Source organism: Neopelma chrysocephalum, unplaced genomic scaffold, assembly GCF_003984885.1.
Source record: "Neopelma chrysocephalum unplaced genomic scaffold, ASM398488v2 Primary Assembly neopelma1_143, whole genome shotgun sequence".
NCBI lineage: Eukaryota > Metazoa > Chordata > Aves > Passeriformes > Pipridae > Neopelma > Neopelma chrysocephalum.
Genome location: NW_020897805.1, coordinates 3,301,957 through 3,324,756, shown reverse-complemented (window position 1 = coordinate 3,324,756; position 22,800 = coordinate 3,301,957). Strand labels below are relative to the sequence as shown.

The following is a 22,800-nucleotide window of genomic DNA, read 5'->3' as shown; positions in this document are numbered from 1 at the left end:
TTGTTTTGTTGGGTAGATAGTATGAACTACCTACACTGAAAGCATAAAAAAGGAGGCCAAATGAAAAAAAAAACTAGCTGGAATAAAAGAGTGGAAGTGTGATTTCCACAGAAGTTCTGTAAAAGACTATTTCACTGGCAATATAGTTAGCCTTTGGCAATGTGGAATACACCCAGGGCCTATAAAAAGCCTGTGACATAGTGCAAAAGAAGAGTTTTAACACACCCTAATCCACACAGATGGCAATGACACAGATATTTATATTTTGAAAGAATGCCCTTGTAGTTTTGTAAAAACTGCAATCAATTTCATAATTGAAGGAGAAAGCTTGAGAAGATGAAGTTAAATTAAATTGGTTTCTTTTTCAGCTGGTTGTTTGAAATTTTAAATTCATTTGTTGCTTTTCAAAGGTGGATGAATTCAGTACAGATGAAGTGACTGCTAGTTAAAAAAAGTCTCAAGATCCTCTGGCATAGGAGGCACTACTGCCTCCCTGGGCAGCCTGTTCCAGTGCTCTGCCATCCTCAACGTAAAGAAGCTCTTCCTCATGTTGAGGTGGAACTTCTTGTGTTTTAGTTTATGGCCATTATTCTCCATCTTGTTGCTAGACACCACTGAAAAGAGTCTGGCATCATCCTCCTGACACCCACATTTGAGATATTTATATATATTGATAAGATTCCCTCTCAGTCTTTTCTTCTCTAGACTAAACAGGCCCAGCTCCCATCTCTCTTCTCTTAAGAGAGATGCTCCTGACCCCTAATCATCTTTGTGACCTCCACTGGACCCTCTCCAGTAGCTCCTTGACTTTCTTGTACTGAAGAGCCCAGAACTGGACACAGTACTCTAGATGTGGCCTTACTAGCAATTATCGAAAAACTAGCTGGGATGTGCTGCCCAGCACAGTAACAAAGAAAAATTTCTGGTCTAAATACAACTTAGCTGTCAGAAACAGAAAGCTATCATTATCTTTACATTTCCAGTAATCTGTCAACCTACTTCTTCCTTTATTCATCTCCCACTAAATCCTCTCCCCAAAAAGTGTGGTAAGAGTACCAAGGCCACTATTCACATGGTTTGAAGATGTTTAAAGGTCTCAATCTTTATGTCTTCACTGGAGGTTAGAGCTCGCTCTGTGCAAACCTAGAATACAGCTTTCAGTTTAGTCTAGTTGTCTCCAAAACGAGTCTAGTCTGTAGGTGCCTAAATCACTTTGTGGAACAAATCAGTGATCAGCAAGCAGGGACTTCTGGGAGATGTGCTTTTAAAATTGCATTGCTGCTCCAAACAAAAACCATTAATACAGATGCAGTGTCAGCTATGTCTGGTATACCCAAGGGAAAGTGAATAGCAGCAGTTCCAGCAGAACACAGGAAGGCAGCAGGAGAGCCTGCTGAAACATGTGGTGCAAGTTTACCACCTACATCCTATAAACAGTGTTTACGGATTCAAACCAGATCCCACAGCTCCTAGTCCTGGAGAATCCCAAGCTTTTCCTTCCAGGTGAAGAAGCCCTTTCACTTTACTCTCATCCCAATGTTTATGCGCAATTACAGCACCCAACGTCCACAGAGTGCTTGGGGAGCAACGAGATACTGGGTTGTCTCCTCCAACCATTCCCAGGGACACTTGTTGGGACAGGTGGGTTGTAAACAAACAAACAAATAAACTCAGCAACAGGCCAGTAAGAACTGTGCCAACCCTTCCTCATGATAAAAGGGTACTCATTTGGAACTCAGCAGAAAGGGGAGACTGTAGGTGACATTACTTGACAAGTTCATGCAGTGAAATTTGAGTACAAAACAATCCTCTGTATTCACACCCCTATGCCTATCATTGTTAGAACATTGCTTTAAAAACTTGACAATCCAGATCCATTCTTGTCTGAGTGGGCAAACAACCCCAAGACCACTTTAAACACCCAAATAGTAACAGCATCCTTCTTCAGAGTATGAAAAGACAGATGATTTTTTTCCACATATTCCTGGAAAAATATTCTTCTTTGATTTAGGAAATGAATTAATATTTAAATTTCTTATAATTCTACAGTTTCAATGGTATTTGTAGGACTGATAATTCTCCTACCCATCAATGCAAACCACTGTGAACTTCTGAGATACCATGAAAAATACAGTAGTATTAATTTCTGGGAGAAGATTTTAATCATCTCTTCCAAGTAGTTTAAAATACTGCTGTACAGTTTGCACTGAAGTCTTACACAGAATTAGAAACTCTTACCATTTAAAACGACTGTATAAACTACTATTGTAACAATCACTTTCATAAATGATCACCCAAACTGCCTTTATTACTATTATACTGAAAGCTCATATATAATTTAAAATCTCAGAATGTAAATCATACCTTTACAGCAAGGTATACTTATGTATCCTACTGTTTACTGCACTAGATATAAAGAAAAATGCTGCCAAACCAGCAACATTTGGTATCTCTGTACCAACCATAAAATCGAGTATTTTGAGATCAATGAGTGTATAGGATCAAAATTAAGTTTCAGCAACAGAAGTACTTAAGCATTTTTTCAGTGACTGCCAGGACACTGCAGGCTTGTTTGCTGCTTAATTCTGATCCACAAAGAGGTCCAAATTCCAGATTTGCCAAGGTTGCTTTTCTGAAGCAAGTTTTCCTCAGTCAACTAAAATGCAGTATTTTAGGGCATCCAGCTCTCTTATCTGGTGTTAACTTTTCCTAAACAACAAAGAGAATGGAGCAGTTTAGAATCCCTGATTTGATCCCAAATACTGAATGATTATAAACAGTCACAGAGATAAAAAATAAAATTAAAAAACCAAACCAACCAACCAAAACAAACAAACAAAAACCCACAAAACCAACCAAACAACACAGAACAACCTTGCTTTGTTATACCTTTTGACCCTTTCAACTCAGCCTTCTTTTTACCATCTTCAACCAGTATCTAGCTGCTACTACAACCTGTCAAAATCTAAAGTTCTGTGAGGCTGGATAACATATGCAACCATACAGATACTCAAAGATGTTAATGGCAGGCGCCAAAACATTCTAGTATCAGTTGCCCAAATTTGATGAATTTGTTTTCAGACCTCAGAACCATCATCATGATATACAGAAAAGCTTCTTCCCAATTAAGGATGTTGAAACCCAAAGGATTACTAGGGAGTAAACTACTTTACTTATCCTCAGTCCCCAAAACAGTTTAACTTGAGATGAGGGGAAGAACAAGCAGAGAGGAAAGAGAAGAGAAATTAGTTGCCGAGTTTTTGAAAGATAACACTTCCATTGTATTTCAGAAGTTAAAATATTTCAGTGCACAATGACCCAAATTCTTTAAAAAAAAAAAAAAAGGGCAAACAAAAAAGAAAATCCACAACTAGTCAGAACCAGACACCGTGAGCAACACCTCACTACTAACTTCCAAGACTCCATGCAGCTGACTTTCTTGATCCCGAAATCTGGCTCACACTCTTCCTCCCCCACCATATACACATTCCCCCCTTCCCTTAGGATAGTATACTCACACCGGATTTCTTCCTGCCAAAGACATCTGCATCCTTCTTCTGTTAAAATTTAACAAAACAAATCCATATTTTACTGGTTCCACTGAGGAAATGCCAAGTTCTAAAGTTACAGAGACCTCTAGAATGTGACAGGTCTCACAGCAAAAATATTCCTTAAAAGTACTTGCCTACTGATAGGCGAGGCAGGGTTTAACCAGAAGAAAAATATCTACGCAACCTTGATTGCATCCACAATGAAATTATGAAAAGTTGGGGCTCTTGAATAAGGGCTTTGGAAGACATTTCAATCAGGCTAGCACACACCAGCAGGTTTTGGTTCAGAAAACCAAGTACAGTAAAGAGATCGTGCATATTTCCTTGTTTTCCGTGCCAAAAATATAATATCAAGTGCTACAAAATTACACATTATTTCACAGAGGCCACAAAAAGTAGTGTCCTTTTTATAAAAGCAGAAAGTCTCCAGACATCCATTATATTTTTTCCATGAGCATTGCTCAATAAATGTTGCAACCCTGAAGCTTTTAAATGTATTAAAGTGATGATATCATCACTTTAAAGGCACTTCAACAGCACATTATGAGAAACAATTTCTTTTTTCAAAATCAAAATAACAGTAACCAAGTTGATTAGAAGTGTTTTATACTAAAAATATTTGCAATATCTGCATTTACAGGCTTCTCTAGGTAAGAGTAGCAAATGATATACAGAATTCTGAAATAACAAAAGAGCCTCCATGAACTAATATGGCACAATAAATATTTCATTTAAATTTCAAGAGATACAAGCTAGGAAAGTATAATTCTGATGTTATAGCGAATAAGAAATACTAAATAATAAATATTTGGAAGGATATAGTATTTCCACCTATTGTACTTAAAAGCTCGAAAATGTTTTCAATTCCATGCATAAAGCTTCTCAGAAAGCCACATTGAATATATTGCCTTTGTTTAGGTTATGCACAAACAAATATTGGGATGACAGTTAAAGACACATCCTTGAAGTAGTCTACCCAATAAATTTGGAAAGAGAAAGAGGAGGAGGAATAAAAAATCTAGCTGTATAAGATTCTCTTTGTTGCCTGCTTGTTAAGGAATCCTTCTGGCACAACTGAGGGGATTATGAATTCACATGTGAATTTATCCCCTATTAAACTTTTAGTGAAAGGGTCAGTTAGCAGGAATGATAAAGCTTAGGCACACCAGTCACATGCTGGCAGAGCATCTGTGACTAGCTCTACTCAGGCATATCACTGGTTTATAGCTTTAACATCAAGAGGAAGCTGTGGGGGAGGGTGGAAAACAGTCTACTTGTGAAAAGATTTGAAATAGTGCAAAGTACAATTTCACATGAGACAAAGGCAGTGTGACTTCATAACTACAGGTCACACTTTTTTACTTCTTTTTTTTTTTTTTTTTTTTTTTTAAGGGAGCACTAAGGAGGACAGTCCAGGCTAAAATCTCTCATCTCACTGACAAAGGTTTTGACTAATCCCTTAAGGTTCTGTAGCACTTTGGCCACTCAGCTCTTCCTCTTCCTCCCCCCTCCCAAGAACTCCTGTTGTTGGGCTACTTTAGCTTCCAAGCAGAGCTCATGGTCCTACATGTATATCACTGCTATATAGGTGGCAATTAAAAACATACAGAAAGTGTGCCGATGCTGAATGCTGGTCAAAATTTACATTTACACATCATCTCAGTATCTCACACTTTCTTTTTAAAATTTACACTTTTATATAATTATGCAATGTAACACAGAGGACAATCCTGTTTGCACCTTCCTATGGTTGTGTTATTTCTAGAAGAGATTTGGTTCAAGTTTTTGGGGTGAAGAAAAAGGAAAAGCACAAGGGCCAGCAATAATACAGCAGCTTCAGCCAAGATGCAAAATTCACCTTCCTTATGACAAGAGGTTCTGTGGAGCCAGTCTGCACATTCTCACCAGTCAACGCATCCACTGTTCAGGTGCCCTGATACCCAACTTGTCTTCTCAGATTCTTCAAAACTGTTGGGGATTGAGCATTCCCTGAAGAGTCAAATGACTCTGACCTTTCCCTATTACTCCCCAGCTGCAGCTCTCACACACAGTATTTGTAGCACGCACCTTGGCCTCTAAGCTCTTCCAGGGTCCCTGTGACAGGTCTGCAGGGTAGCTGAGCCTGACACATAAGCATCCTGCACTACAGGGAGGGATATGCCTGCTAGTGCAGCTCTGTGCTCAACAGGACCATGTTGGGAAACACCTGCTCCCGTTCTCCTTGGGGGACTCCACATTGGAGCTCACTCCTCACTTGCCTGAGTATTTTATGCTGAGACTTTCAGAAGTCTAGTTATTCTAGGAGTCAATGGTAATAAGGCAGACACATTACTTTGCAATCCCTTTCGAATGTGCTATTAGTGAATTCTTGCACATTAAAGTGACACAAATGAAAACATAAATATAACAAAAGCCTGACCTCAGAAAACTTTTACCAGGTTTTGGAAGGAAAGGTATTATTAAATAAACCTCTAGATATATTGTACAGAAAAGTGAAGATTTCCAGAAATTCTGAAATAATCATTTTCCCATCAAAGATAATGTGACAGTATTTTTCAAAGTCATCCACAAAAGCTAGATAGTGAAAACTGGATCATATATATTGAAAATGCTTTGAGGTAAGAGAGGAGAACTAGTTTGGATTAAACCTGCTTTCTGCTTACTTCACACTCCACATTTGTTTTTTCTGCCCATTGTGGTTTGATCAGGAGTATTCCTGAAAAAGGCTGGTTTATGCTACTGGGTCAGTTCCAATCTGCAGCACAATTTACATGGTAACTATTTCTATTTCCTGTAAGAATGAATAGCCCAGTACTTCTGCCAAATATTTGTCTACATAAGTTTAGACTTCACTTTAGTACCATTTTTAACCATCATTCTGATTGCTTTCACTGTTAATGGAAAGAAAGAATTAACTTAATCACAACCAAATTGGGTATTTATTTATTTAGTTAACTTTTTTTCATATTAAACAGGAGAGGGGTTTCTTATGTTTGAAATAACAGGCTTACTAAGTCATATTTTTCTCAACTCTTGTTTTTAATCTCTTCCACATGGTCGATTTGACTGTGTTATTGATGCATATACAATTCCATATGATCCAATTGCATTGCACGGCTTAACATATGAAAACAACCAAAGATCAAAACATACAGCACCTGCAGAATAATCTTCAATTATTGTCTTTAGTCAGATTATAAACTAAGTAAATAAGACAGACATGTGCCATCCTATTAAACTAACACAATGGGATTTAAAAATGTGAAAACAACGTTTTAAAAAAAAAGAGGTGATTTAGAATAGTCTTATGCTCTATAAGATGAGACTCTATTTATATTATTTTAAAGGAGGGTCTGCAATCTCTAATACAATGCAGTTTTGCACCTAATCACCAGATAACAATATTTTTGTACCATAATGAAGAATACAACTCACAAGTACCTCTACCTTTGTCAGGCACTCCTCAACTGCTGTCTTTTTTACCCACACAGAAAGAAAGTGAATAGCCATTGAAATAATTTAAATATCTTCTTTTATAAAATATAAATAAATAAAGCAAGCTTTCTATTATACAGTTTGGATAATTTTTGTTTTTTGTTGTCAGAATTTGTCTTTTTTTTTAATATTTAGAAAGAAGAGTACAATGAAGAAAAGCAAGTGGGTTTGCCATCAAAAGCATTCATTGCTCTGACACACAAACACCTGTCAGTGGAAAAAGTCTTCAACTTCTTCACTTCTTTTTACTATGAAGCAAATGCGCATGAAGCTTTCAGACTATTTTCTTCCAGTGTTTTGAAGTACCTTTCAGTTCACATGAAGGCTAACAATTGCAAAGAAACAGAAGAGAAGGAAAAACTGGCACAACGGAAAGACTGAGGAGCAGTGAAAGCCTCACTGCTTATAGTTATTCTTTTGTTGAACACTCTTATGGCAGACCCATTTAAAGCACAGCCAAAACGATATACGTACCAAAAAAACCCAAAAAATATTTCAGAAGCTTAACTCCTAATGTAAATTTCTTTCCCTGCAAATTTTTCTTCCCAGTGACATTTACATATTAACACAAGAGCACGATATATTTAATGAACTACAGTATTAGAACACTATATATATAAAATTACACTTTGCAGCCAGTTCACATAAGAATTTTTTGCATTTAAATAGTAATCCCTAATAATCAGTTGTAGCTATAGAATAACTATAGCAGATTAAAGTGGTTTCATAGCTAACAAAATCACTACTGAAACAACAACCAACATTTTTAGAAAGTGTATGAAAAATATAAAATATTATTTTGAAATTACTGTTACAAATAGCCACACAATGGAATAAAGCTTGCTAATTTTGTAAGAAAAAAAATCCAAAAAATATTTCACATTAAAGAAAAAGAAGAAAACTCACAGAAATATCAAGCCAGCAATATTGTAACAGCAAAGCCTATCCTTCCTGTGCATTAGTAAACCTTCACTTGCATCTGATGAAGTAGTTCTTCCTCCAACTCTCAATGCTTAGCATCCCCTATCAATCCAGGGATACCTTTTCTCTGAAACAATTACACTTGAGGAGTTTTGAACTCCTGGTTCAGACTAATCCATCTAACGACAGAAGCACCTTTCAAGCTTCCATTTGACACAAGTCCATCGTTCATCATTTGCTGGTGCATATGCTTTTTGCTGACAGAGCTCCATTACTAGAAAAAGCTCAGTAAGTAAAGCTGATTTGAAACAACTATATATTATAGGTAGCCTGCATGAGACACGCTGATTTTGAGCCTAGAAAATCATCACATAAAAAAGGAAGGTGGGAGAGGCGGCTGAAAAGGACTATTTAATTATTAATATACTTTCAGTTCTTACCAACTGCTGCAATGTGATTTATTAGTGTTAATTTGCAATTTACTTGGGGCATGGGAAAAGAAATTTAACTCTATATATCAAGTACATAACATGCTTTGTAATTCTTGGACCAGAAATGTTTTTGTCTTTGATTAGTAATAAAATATTGCACCAATGCTCTGACAGATTCCTACCAACTTTAGTATGTTGTAAGATCATCACAGATGGAAATCAATATGCTGAATCATAAATTCTGCAGCACAAGCAAGAACATATTTGATTCTATTTTTGACCAAAGAATGACATAATTCAGATAACATTAACGGTATTTCTGTAGTATATTTGGCAGTAGTAAAAGATTTACCAACATGCATTAAGCTTCAGCATTTGGTGTGGTTTCAGTCTCTATTTTAATCTCTATTTTATAAATGCAAGTATAGGGCAAAGAGGGGTTAAGTAATGTATTCAACATTCACATTTTCTTATTCATCCCTTTGGCTAGTAAACCTTGCATGGGATGGGGTGGGGATGAGAAGGTTTCACCACTTTGGCTGTGCTCACTCAACCATCAGATTATTTCTTTTTTTGAGAGAGTCAAATAGCAAAAAATAATAAAATAAAAAATTAGGGAGTATGGTAATAAGTATGGTAGCAAAATAAAGGTTCTTTCAATTAAGTACAATTAGTCTTCAGGAAGATCCTTTTAGGCTCTATGAAAAAAAAGAAAACACTTACAAGGAGGTACATGCTCAGCCTGAATGTCAAGGAATAGTTATATCACTGCTTTTCGAAAGGCCTTGCTTTGAAAAGGATAGAGAGCCACCTCCCATAACTTTCAGAATTATTATACTCAAACCAATCTTTTAGGGGAACAGGGAGACAAAAAGAAAGAGAGAAATGCAGCAGCTGAAATAATGACCAGATTTTGCAACCAGATTTTAGAATTTATCTTTAAGGTATAGTCAGATGAGGCCCTTTCCAGCCTTAAATATTTTTTTCTCTTTCACTGAGTGGAATAAAAAAAAAAAGTTAAAAATGGGAACAGAGAAGCAGAGTTTGTTGTATCCCTGAGCAGAAATTAAGTTCTATGCTTTAGTTTGAGAGAATGGGACTTGCAAGTCCTACCTTGATTACAGATTTTGTACATTATAGAGAAAGTTTTCTTTTCAGACTGTAAGCACAGTACAAACAACACCACATGGAAGTAACAGTCAAAAACATCACTGGGATAAAAATCAGTATCTTGATACTCCGTGGTTCCTTAACTTCTTCATTTCAACAGATATGTGACACCAGTAATTTTAATCAATAGGAAGTATTCAAGCCATTTACAATGAGTTCCTCATGCAGACATTGTGAATATTTCCCCCAGAAGACTGCATAGAAAGCCGAGATTGAAGGAGCCTGATGTTCTCTTTGCCCTCTTCAGCCAAGATGTTAAAGAAGCTACCTCAGACTGCTTCACATGTCACAGAAGCAGCACAAACGTCCCCAAGGCATCTCAGTTTGCCAAAAATTAATGAAGTAGTAGGGTCAATTTCTCCAATTTCACAATAGCAAAACTGGACCATGCTCAAATACCTTAAGGAAATTCACACACATAAAATAACAATCTCCAAATTCAGGACAAGAAATTTGCCTCATTACCTCCTCACCTCCCATACTGGAACTCCTGGTAAACATGCTCAATTTCAGATTATTAAGTACCAAATAGGACAAGAGTCCTGTTCCACACATTCTTTTTCCTGTTAGCATCTAAGGAAATCAAGAGACAGGAAAGTGCAATGTGTACCTTTCTGATGCGCTTTTACACAGCTAATGAGATGACCTAACTTAAATAAGACAACCTAACTATCTTTTACTGTGAAGAAATATATGATCTCTTTTCCTCTATTTCCCCAACCCACAAACATTATCTTTTTGTTTAAAGAGAAAGCCTGGTGCAATGACATGGAAATGTTGCCTATTGATTTACAGGTACCTCATTTAGAATTATTCAATTTTTTAAGAATATTTTAATGAGAGGTAGAAAGCATATAAGCTGTAGATGGAAAAAAATCAACAGGAGTGGACAGCAACAAAAATCTAAACAGAGCTCTGATAATCAGACTAAAAAAAGAGGGACAGGCAGTAACACTTCTGAGGCAATTAGAAGGGAAAACAACCCCCTTCAACAGAGACAAAACCAGAGCTTTCTGGAGCCACAGTAATTAGCCATTTATCTCTCTCTTCTCCTCTGTTTCAGCACCAATTTCAGACTAGTCCAGGTAAACCAGGTTAACAAGATCTGAGGAAGTTTGAGAAGTTTTTAAATGCTCATTTTTATAAATCTTTACTTTAGTGAACATTAATTGTAAGCAAGATAATAGTTGCTAGCAAGGTTCATTCTGTTTCCAAAGATACAGTAAATGCTTAAAGAGCTTAAAACCCACTTGATCCACACTAGCAGTTTTATATTTTTTCAACATGGATCTAGAACACAGGCACCTAAAATCTGACATTCACGGTTATTCTAAATACATATCCCATATCTAGACTGAGTATTAAGAGGTGCAGTTGAATAATTATATTGATTTCTAAAGAGTCTGTCTTACTTTATAAAATATCAAGGTTCTACTGAGGGTGTATCTTCATCCTTACTGGGAAATATCAGGAAGAAAGACAATAAAGTCAACCCAGACAAGTTTTAAAAAGCAATAACATAATCAATAAAAGGACAGGTTGTTTCCTCACTACTGCTTCTGCGCTCTCAGAGTTTTGAATGAGCTATACATCTTACAGCATCTGTTCAACTCTCTCATATTCACACTCTCTTAAAAAAAACAAAAAAGCTCTTCAGCAAGCTACTGACTACATACATAATTATTTAACTTCAGAAGAATTAGTGTTCACTTGTAAAATCTATAAAAACCACACACTATTTCAGAAAATACACCTATTTTCAGAGAATAAAAATAACTTTTCAAAACTTTTTTGTGTAATCTGATGTCACATTTTGCTAAGAAAACAACCCTCGCTGAACAATGATTCAAACAACACAAGAAATATTTGCCTCACACATCTTTGCCAAAGTTGCCTCAGACATTCTCCAATGCAAAATACTGAGCCTTTATTAAAGCAAATAAGCTTTAGAACTCCAGGAGACAATCTAGAGATAATCCAACTTGCATTCTATCTCTTTTATACCTACTAAAATGGGAGACTGAAGTACAACACACTTGCATCTGGCAAGGACTGGACCTAAACCTATAGCACATTGCTTTTACACAGCCATCAAAATCCTTGTTTAAACAAAGGTTCCATCTGTTGCCATGCATTTTATGTTAATTTAAAAGATGAAATTATTACAGGCCCCATTTTGCTACAAACTGAAGACGTGCACACTCTTCAGCAGATTACTCACCAGCATGGTCAGGAGCAATGCATATAAAATGGCTAATGGCAGTGTTACTCATTTTTTATTTACTACACAAATAGAGCAGACTAAAAGTGAACATAAGGTCCTGCAGGGCAAGCTATGTGTTCTGTAGATATAAAAACATTGCTCATTAAGGAAAAAATTCAGATGCAGTGGCTACATTAGAGAATAGTCAAGTGTGTAAAGAATGGAAACATACATCAAAATACAACGAGTTCATATTTTCTAGGGAAGATCAACAGTGATACTGATGCTATGAGCCTCCTATTTTTCATTTAGTAGGTCTCAAAACTAAATTATTAACAGTGGACCACTCTACATCAGTCAAAAAGACTGAACAGGAGACCTTTTGCCTGAGGTTAGGCTCTCAGACACTCCAATCAGCACATTTAAACTCTTAAATATGATGTTGCCTTCAGTATTTTTTCTATCTAGCTTCAAGAGCAATTTATGAGCTTATGAGAGACAGATGCCCAGAGAGAAAAAATTGACCTGTCTTTTTCACAGGACGTGCAAACTTCAAAAACCTTAAACCTTTCTAATCTGTCAACAAAATACTTGTCTTCAGTTGCCAGATGGGTATTTGTAAAATAAAAATAAAAGCCACACACACAATATTGAGACTAACAGCTCAACAGTGTGACAGAATACATATATGTGCATATTCGTGCAAGCAACAGAGAGAGAAAAGATGTAACAGAAACACCAGCAGCGCAACAACGAAATCTCTCTGATGCATAGTTTACCCCACTTGTTACAATAACGAAGTAGCACAGGTGGGATAAGCAATTTAAAAAAAATTAAAACATATTTAAAAGAAAAAAGAAAAAATGGTTGCTCCAAAGAAGATACCAGATACAAAAGACTTCTGTCAAAGTCAATAACTTTTTGTAATGGTTGCTTACCTGCTAATTTAGACGTATTTCTTGTGAATTACACTGTTCATTAATGACATGCATAGTCTCTAGTCTAACCCTGTCAGAACAGGTAGAAGGGTGGAACACAGAGCATGTTAAAGCTTTATTTTCCAAATAGAAACAATGCTAAAATACATTTCAATATTTCAAAAGGTCACAGACTACTAAAAACTGTAATACAGTTTATTGATATATCCCAGTTCCAGTCAGAGGTCAGCAAAGCATGTTTATTTGACTGGCTTCTATATATTTTATCTGTTTCCTTGGGTACCCAAGAACTGAATACCGGAGTTTACACATCTACAAAGTAACAGTGATCCATCAGGCTTCAACACGATTTTACCAAGGAGAAAGCAATCCCTGCAGTACAGACGCAACAGGTACTCTAAGCATCAGAGCTCTCTATCTGTTGAAGGAAAATTTAGACACTTAAATTACCTCAACTGCAATAGAATTATCACTTCTTTTAATCCTTAACTCTAGACAGTTACCAAAATATTAAACGGTCTCTTTCCCTCCCACGTACTTTCCTTTACAGCAGGTAACCCAAGAACATGCCAACCCCAATTATCCACTGCATGCTGGTAAATTACAAGGAGGAATACACCTTGACTTCTTGCAATTGTAACACTAATTTAAGAAAAAAATAATTGGAGAAGACAGAATCACACTGTGTATACTACATTTACCTTTGTAGTATAAACAGCAGTATTTTAAGTCCCCAGTGCTCACAGACATGTAGCATCATAAATATGTGGTTATGAGAAGACCATCATCATTTAGAATATGAAGATCATTATGCATTTTCTAGTTTAACATACATTACATTCACATCCAAAGACAACTGAAAAGCTTAAAACCTAGATTTTGATTTTGTTTGAAAATCCTTTGGTCTAATAGAAAGAGGTGTAAGATATTTTCTTTAAACTGAAGTGAGCTCCCCTCTGAACCAACAGCAATTTGGCAAGGAGGATGAGCTGGCACATCAGAGCGCTCTATTAGTTCATGAAGACCAACAGCCTCTCTGTAAAAATTTGCAAGGGCCTAATGCATTCTGACAAATGACAAAGGTTATTAAAGGACAGCTTGTGGGAGTATAATTGCTTTGTGACTTTATCATTATTAGCAGAAAGAACATCGGTAGAGAGTTAACAGCATGAAACATGAGTAGAGGAATCCACCAAATCTTGACTCAGCAAAGCACATGAGGACATTAATTCCACTCCTGTATTACAAAACAATTAAGAACATGGTTAAGTGCATGCTATACGACTGTCACTTAACTGGAAAAAAAACAGGCATCTTTTCAGGTGTCCCGACAGTCTACATCACAGTATAGACAGATATATGCTATATAGATATGTAGGTAGATAGATAGTACTGCTATGCTAGTATATGTTTACTATAGATGATGAAAGAATTCTTACCAACTTTGCTGTAGTCTTTATATAGATTATGCTGAATAAGTCACAAGAAAACTGAAAGTTTGCAAGGACTCAGTCTTCACAGCTATGCCCAGAACATTCAGGGTCTCCCCAAGAGAAAACTATTTTTTCTGCATGCATCAGTTTCTCCATGTTTCTCAAAAATACTTACCAAAACTGAGGTGTAAATCAATTTATATTACAACAATGTAATGGTTTCAAAATAGGAGAAGGAGGAATACCAGAGAGAAATCTGACAAGGTTAAAAGGAGACTGGGGAAAGGTTGAGGCCTAACACATATTAAATAAAAATCAATCAACCTGACTCTTCAAGAATTACAAAGTAAGATACAGCATACAACTGCTCAAACTGAGGGGAAATGAGGGATAGGACTCCAAATCACATGGCAGCACTTGCTTTGTACAGAAAAAAGGTACATTAACTCTTAGCTCCCTGCAAAGCACTGACTCCTGGCAAAGGTAAGGCAAGAGATTCGATGCTTTGCACTGAACAAGCCAGGAATTCACCATGAGCATGAAGCCCCTGTCTTGCCCATGGGCAACACTTCCACATCCTCGTGAGGCTCCAGATTTTGCTTTTGTGGAAACAGCTGCACCTTCCTCTTCTTATGTTTCTGCAGTGACAAAACACTTCAGACAAATTGATAGGAAGCATCTTGCCTGACACAACACAGAAATCCCAAGTTTCAAACTTTCTGAAAAGGCTGTGTGCCACTGCAAACCCTGCCCCTCCTCCACAGAACAGCATTAGCTGAAAAGGCAATTGCATGTATGGTATATTCAGAAGGGTACATAATAGCAAAAAATGTTTAAATACTTACTTTATATCAAAGGTCCAATCTATACAACAGGAAAAAAAATTAAAAAAACGAGGAGTTGCTTATTATGAACACAGTCATCACAATCAAGCTTGAATTTGGTTGTACCATTGGTTTGGGTTCCTTTTAGCACAGATGTGTTGCATAAACAGCTATTTAAATCTATGCTGTTTTTCTTTTAGTGAAAAGGTTACATTGGGTCCTCAGACACTAGGCAGAGTGCAGTTGGCTAACTATTATTGACTACGGAAGGATCAAGCAATGCTTATTAAGTGCCAATTTAGACATCTCCACAATTGTTTCTGTATATTTTGTATTTCCTTGGAGTTAAGAACTACAGCAAATTGAAAGAATTTAATGAAACAGTCATAAATTTCCATGTTTTACCTAACAGCAAAGGAAAAGGCTTTTACAAGGTTTGTGTGACATCCCTGTCTCTGGAATCATTTGTACCCCCAGCAGCCAACAGATGCTCCCCCAGCATCTCAGCCAAGATATTGGTATTTGGTCTGAGAATTTTGTTCAAGTCACAGTCTGAGACTTACACCGAGTCATCACCTCTTTTCAGCCACTCACGTAACTAACCTCAACTCCTTTTTAGCCTTATTGTCTAGCATTGTCTGTAAAACTAGTGCAATCTACATAACTTTACCAGTTTGCTTTCTTTTTAACTGATTCAGTGTTGCAATATGGTCTGTATTTTATTCATCTGCTTTTTTCTCTGCTGCTCATGACAAAATCATCTCAACAAATACTGTCACTGGTTTTATCCACAGCATTTGATAGCCAAAGTTCAGTTTAACTAAATCAGATATCTATAAATGGATACCTGTTTGAAAACAACTCAGCTTCCATTAATAGATGCTGCTGCTACTGGTTTTCAGCAAAGGAAACTTACTACAGCTCCAAATTAATTTGCAATGAAATGTTGTGGGAGCCAGTAAATCAGCACCAATACTGCTATAGCTGGGTATGGCCTCCAGTCTCATGGCAGAGATTATTCTTGCATAACATCCATCCATATGAAGCAGCTATGTTTAAGGACTGAAGGTAATTTCTTTAACAATCATTCATAGCTAGCATCAGTATTAAGAACCCCAGAAACAGACAAAGTAGAAAAGGAAAAGCAGGGGTGGGGCAGTGGGGATAGAAGGAAGAATAATCTGAACCAATATTCCTTCAAGAATGATTCACTGATTCTTTATTTCAACACCATAAAAAAAATCTTTCACAAAGCATATTTGCTTGGGTAATACATGATGTCATCAAAAATAACATTTTTGTCTTCTGTCAGTGTCAGTTTTCTTTGACTTCTCTGAAGGAGAGGGAGGAGAAAAAAATTTTAAAATAATTAATTAAAAAAAACCACAACAACAAAAAAAAAAAGAGTCAGAACCATCCTCCAGCTTTGGCAGAAAAGGACATTTTTGTTCCCAAGACATTTGTTTTCACATAATGCACCACCACCCTCCAGTAGGAGTCATGCAATAAGAAAGCATCACAAAGAGTTATCAAAATGCAAAGCCAGTATCAATATAAAACTCCTTTCTACTCTTTCCAACATGAACTTCCTTTGTTGTAATCTTATTTCCTTTCCAGTGGAGTAAATTAATACTTGTTCACATTTAAAACAAGAATAAATGTGATCTATGCCTGAAGGACATTCAGACCATTCAAGAGAAGGACAGCTCTGTGTGACAGAAGTCATGAAATAAAAGTAAATCACATATTAATAATAAAGGTAAGCATTCACCCTTCTCTACTTTTGTCCCTTCTTTTTGGCTTTTATGAGATTGTGTAATGCTTTTTGCTTCTTCTTAATCAAGTAATTATTATTTGTCCACAAAGTATAAACTTAGGTTTATTCTGATTACAGTTCTCCACTATGACCTCTGATTACTACACAGAAATCACTGTACAGGACTATGATGGTTGATGAAGCATTTGTGAAAAATAATAAGAAAATAGGACAAAGCCCTTAACATAAGGATTAAGTTTAATACACTTCAACACTTATTACTGATGGAGCTTATAAATTATAAGAAATACCATCGTATTTACCTTCCTCCTCTACAGATACATAAAACATACTTTATTTGTCTGCTTATGCAATATAAGTCCTGAGCCTCCTAGTTTAAAGTTCATGACCGTAACAGGCATTTTTACTACATTAGACCTATCAGCTTTAACAAGGAGAGAAAAGCAACATGATAAATTTTTTTCCCTCTCTAGTCTTCGAGTATGTACACACGCTTCTGACATAGCAAGCCGAGAACAGATGCACCATCTACAACAGACTTGTAACAAAGAGTAACAGGTTAGTGAAGTTCCACTTTGATGTGCTGAAGTCAATAACTGTCCTATTGACTTAAGGAGAAGGCAAAAGTACAGTTAGGTGCTGTAGAAACATACACTTGGCAGGCACTATGCTATCATGTGAGATAAGATACCTGGAAGCAGAGGAAACACTTTTGCAGCCACACAGAATAGAAGAATTTGTGGGAATAAAGTGGAAGCCAGCACAACTGTCCATCACTGGGTCATCCAAGGTAGCAGTCAGGCAGCACAGGAATGATTTGAGAAGAACTGAGTACAGAGCAATTAGAAAGGTTAGCAAAGTTGAGCAGCAGAGAAATTCCCTATATTTGCAAACCAATACACTATCATTAGAACATATCAAAACAAACAAGTGAAATACCCACCCTGCATGCTTCCAAAATCTCAGCATTATGGTAGGAACAACAAAACAGGTTAGAAGTGATGGCACAGAACAGAATCTACTCATCAGGAGGTCTCAAACTACTAAAGAAACAAACAACAGAGCAAAGCAAGTTCCACAAGCTATTCAGAACTTAGACTGTTCTTAGTTTATGATTGAAATTTATATGTTGACAACTTCTCAGATCCTACCTTTCATTTTTCAAACATTTAAGGAAAAGTAAAAACAACATAGGGCTCACATTAAATGGATTCTCCATTGAGAAAAACTTATCTCTGTGAAAGGAAGACAAACAGAGCTTATATGTAGGCTGGATGTAATGAAGTTAGATAGGCATTTTCTGTGACTTGTGATCAATTATGAGTTTTAGGATTGCACTGGACAAGCTTTAATCAGAGTAGTAAACATTGCTCCTTTTTGATGGTAACTTTGATAATACCATGAAGCCACTAGGTAGATAGATCCCTTGCAATTATTGGATGCCATCTGCATCCATGCTTGGCTTGGAGAATTTCTAAGGAATTATAAACAATTTCCACAACAAAACCAAAACAAAATCCCCATAAAATAAGCCTCAGAGGAAATTACTCCTGAAACTTACCATTCAAGACACTTGTAGCAATTCTGAAAATGAGAAATCATCAGTAAGACTGTACATCCTTACACATTTCACCAGAAGGCCTACATCCAACTTTACTAAAATTTAATCTTCAAGATTTGTTTCCTCTCCCAGAAGGCATGTTTCAAATACCCATTTTGAAATCTTCTCCTATTGTGTCTTGTATTTCAGAGATAAAATGCTCAGGTTTTTTTAAAAATGATTTCAGCTTAAAATAAACTTTGAGATTCTTACGAATAAGCCATGTAAAGGATGTCTGGAAGCATTAGGCAGGAAAAGAACCTGCTAACTACCATGGTGAATACTATTGAAAAATGTACTCCTAGACATGAGAAACCACAACAAAGCCAAATTAGTATAAGCATGCTGGGATTTTGCTTTAAAGGAGGAGGATATTTATACTTCTGGAATTCCCCAAGTTTGTCTTCGTAACTATGAAGATGTGGACAATGAACTTACTTCAAGTAATCTACACATATTTGGAGACTGTTGTGTTTCTTACATTAGTTGCGTGCAGACCTGGATGTAACTTTAAAAGCTCATAATATTTTCACAGAAACACAAACTAAAGATTGTGTTGATTAGTACTCTTGAGTGCTACCAAACAAATTACTTCAATAGCTACTATTCCAATAGTTAGAAGATAAGCTCAGAGTTGCAAACATCAGCATATAAATTTCATAAATACATGTGAGGATGATAGGTATGGAAAGAGTACAAGATTTGAAGACAAAATTACTTAGCAGCACTCCAATAAAGTATTCCAGTACTTAGAAAACATTCTTTTAAAAATAATCCCCCTAAAAAATCCTAAAATAAGAGCACATAAAATCTTTGCAAAATAAGCAAAGCAGAACGCAGTAATTTGGATTTAAACTTTAATCTCTTCTAATATAACACTAGAAATGGTGTATAATCACAGATTCCACCCGAAATCTCACCTGTCATTCTACAAAAAAATAGTGACTATAGGTAATTTATTATTAAAATAGTTTTAAGAGCACCCAAATGACCAAGGACCCTAAATCCCAAGAATTTTCAATGAAAAAAATAAAGGTAAATATAGGAATAAAGCTTAAAATGCTGTTTACACACTGATTGTAAAGGAGGAAAAACGGTGAATTACAGATCTTAGAGCAGTTTCATTAAACCAATTGTAGTCTCAGACTACTTTCTTCTCCTCTGCTGAAATATTATCTGAAGAAGAAAAAGAAACTCAAACTAGCACAACTGAAGTTTTTATAGGTCACATGGGATGCCTGCTGCCATGCACCAGATGTGAGTAGGAAAAAGAAAGCGGTCAATGTATGATATTAAAAACCAGTGCAGTTTCAAATATTTTAAACATGATGTCAAGTGCATTCAACAGGTCTACAAATGCACTACATTAGCCTAAATTTAGTAGGTGATAATTGAAATCAGAGATCCAGTCGTTACCACTGACATGTTTCTAAATACTACCCAATAAATTTTTGTCTGTTTCAGACTCTGTATGACAGCTGGCAGTTGGGAGGGGAATCACCAAGAGGGTATGTGCACACACACACACCATGTCTCTGTAGTTAAATTCCAGTATCTTCCCTTTCTAGAGCTAATTTAACAGTGACAATACAGTGACAGTGACACATGCTCCTATAGCTGAATTCTACAAGCCGAATGTTTTGTCTAGTCTCTTCCTGGCATGGAACAGGACAGTAACTTAACCAGCTCCAACCGTATTTCCTGCATATGAATTTTCACAAAGAAATTAATTCACTTCTTTAAGGGAGACCAGATTTGGTATTCATACTTATTGATTATCTCTTGATTTTTAGTTAGAAAAGGAAGGAAGTCCAGCAACAATAGAAGATACAGTCTTAGTCTAGATTTTTTTTGCTGTTACCATTGTTATTTTTATAATTATATACTGTTGAACCACAAGGGAACAATTATGAGAAAATCTCAATCTATCTGAAGGCAAAGAAATTTCTTCTGTGTCTATAATGCATCCTTTCTTTTTAGTCTCTGCTGTATCATCACCTTGCTGATACACCTGCTATCAGATAATACAAAGTCCAGCCAAGTAGGACATGAGAATAAACTGTCTCTAGAATCACTATGGATTTGGCAAGTATCATCCATGACTTCTCCAAACATGCAGAAGTGGTTTATGCAAGTTGGTATGAAGAGCTGATAATTACATCTGGCCTGTAAAGTTTATCAAAAAGGCTTCCTCACAACTCAGTTTTGCCATCTGTAAAATGGAGGCAGTGTTGTCTTTCCAATTCTCAAAGGATACTGAACTTCAGAGCATATGATGAAAAACTGCCTGAAAAGATGTAACACCACCCACAGCATAGCCTTTGACTGGATATTTAAACATCTACTTAGAACTAGTGAAGGTTGGGAATGGAAGAACAAGATGGGAATGGAAGAACAAGACTTTCACTGAAAACTTAGTCATCCAAGGCTCACAAACCAAGCAGCAAATACCTCTTAATTTTCATGGATGTTATTTTAAAATATTGTCTAGCAAAATGAATTCCAAAGAAATTTGAAAAGACTAGCTTTTCTTCTTTTAAAAAAAAAAAAAAGTAGGCCTTCCAGAGACAAACTTCCTTTCTTTTCTAATTCTATTTTATAGGAAATCTATTTACAAAGCAGTATTATCTCTATCCAAATAGTTAAAATAAAAGGAAGCTGCATGCTACCCATTCTTAGCTTTTTAGACCCTAATACACAGAAGACCCATAGAAGCAAGCACCTATTTGAAGTATCCAACTTTGTTACTGGTATCAATAGTTAAAACTAAATTAACAATCAACATTAACTATGGATTGAAGTAAGAGCCAGAAGGTACCTTGGAGATAAACAGAGCTGTCAAAGACAAACAAAATTTGAGAGCCCCACATTCAGTGGTGGGGAGGGGAGGGAGAACATTAGTTTGATTTTTTTTTCTGCTGCTCAAGTAGTCACTAGAAGCAAGTTTAAAAAAAATAAATAAAAGAAATAAAAAAAGAGGACCAATGACCATTCTACCTGTATTAAGTAGTATCATAATTGAGAATTTCTAAGATTCACCATATTAACAGCTCTATTTCAAATGCAAAAAACAAGTAATTTTAAAATTAACACTTTTAACGAATTGTTGTTCAGAAACATCTATCTTGAAACTTCAAGTCAGCTAGACTCACTACAGATCATGAGTTAGTCCTTCACAAGATTTTGTCAACATAGTCCTCAAAACCCCTGGAGTTCAGACAAGGTCATTTAGAACCCAAGTGACTGGTCATTTTGGAAGGATGGGGTTACACAGGGAGTGTCCTGCAGCACTTACAGCACAGGGTTGTGAGAACTGCTGAAGATGAATGTGCCAATCTATCTTTCTTATGATTTTTTTATACAAAGTAAAAAGTAAAACAGCAGCCTTTTATGACATTTCAATTGTATTCCCCCTTTCCACCTCATCCATTAAAACATTTTCCTCCTATTTTTTTTGCTATCTGATATTAAAAAGTCATTTATTGCAATAAAGGGGTTTAGTGATTTGGGAGTAACTCTTGTACACTGTACACTCTCTAGACACCCTGGAACTATGTTAATAATTTTCTTCCTATTAATTGTCTCATCAACTCACAGCTGGCTATGCTTTTTATTTCATTATGTTATTCATCAATCTAAAATAGAACTATAACAGAAAAAGAAATTGGAAAGGAGCAATTTCAATATTTCAAAACAGATGCAAATCAACGCCAGAGATGCTACACAGCATATTTTTATTGAGACAATTCTATACATGTTTGAAAAATGAACTTGTAATAAACTCATATCCTATGAAGGTATGTTTTTCCTTCCATCTTATGAGCTAATTATGCCAACACAACATAACGTTTTCCTAAATGCCTTATAAACTGACCCAGTTACTCAGAAAGTATTATTTTTAAATTGATGTGATAGATGCAAACTGGAACGTTCGGATTTCAATTCTGGCACCAATTCCCGGATCCCCTTCCCAAGTAATTTAAGGACTTCCTCCCGATAGTTTTTCATATTCTTTTAACTGACATTTTATCTTTATACAGTATCTCAGCAGAATGAACATGCACTAAAACAATGACAGCTCTTCTTCGGCTGTCATCTCTCATTCTGGCAAAGACAGATGTCTTACACTGGCTTATGCCAATAATAGAGCCGACAAAAAACAACAGAGACTACCTGCCTCTGATGTAAAGGCACCAATTCACATTTGTGACACTCATTTGTCAATTAACAGATTTCTTCCATTGTTGACACATGGGACTTAAAAGATGTGGGCTAGAATGTGATGAATTAAAAAAGACAGATGAGTAAGCTATGAGCTGCAAAGTAATACTATAATGTGCTTTAGATAGGAATATCAACTGACACCCCTGACAGGCCATACAAGGTTTTATTTCATTTTGCTCTGTATCTAGGCTTCATACTTTGTCTTCTTTGTTCTCTTTTCATCAAGCTCCTAA

The 22,800-nt window shown here is 36.1% G+C and overlaps 1 protein-coding gene and 1 long non-coding RNA gene across 2 annotated transcripts in view; both read right to left on the bottom strand.

Moving 5' to 3' along the window:
- The window catches only part of LRMDA (leucine rich melanocyte differentiation associated), a 658,526-nt gene that overhangs the window by 617,696 nt on the left and 18,030 nt on the right, over nt 1–22,800 (bottom strand). The window lies entirely within an intron of this gene.
- LOC113975716 lies at nt 16,171–20,854 on the bottom strand. The gene is made up of 2 exons (XR_003536899.1): nt 17,435–20,854; nt 16,171–16,299 (listed from the first exon to the last, which is right to left on the bottom strand). It is a non-coding gene; the product is annotated as an uncharacterized LOC113975716 (long non-coding RNA).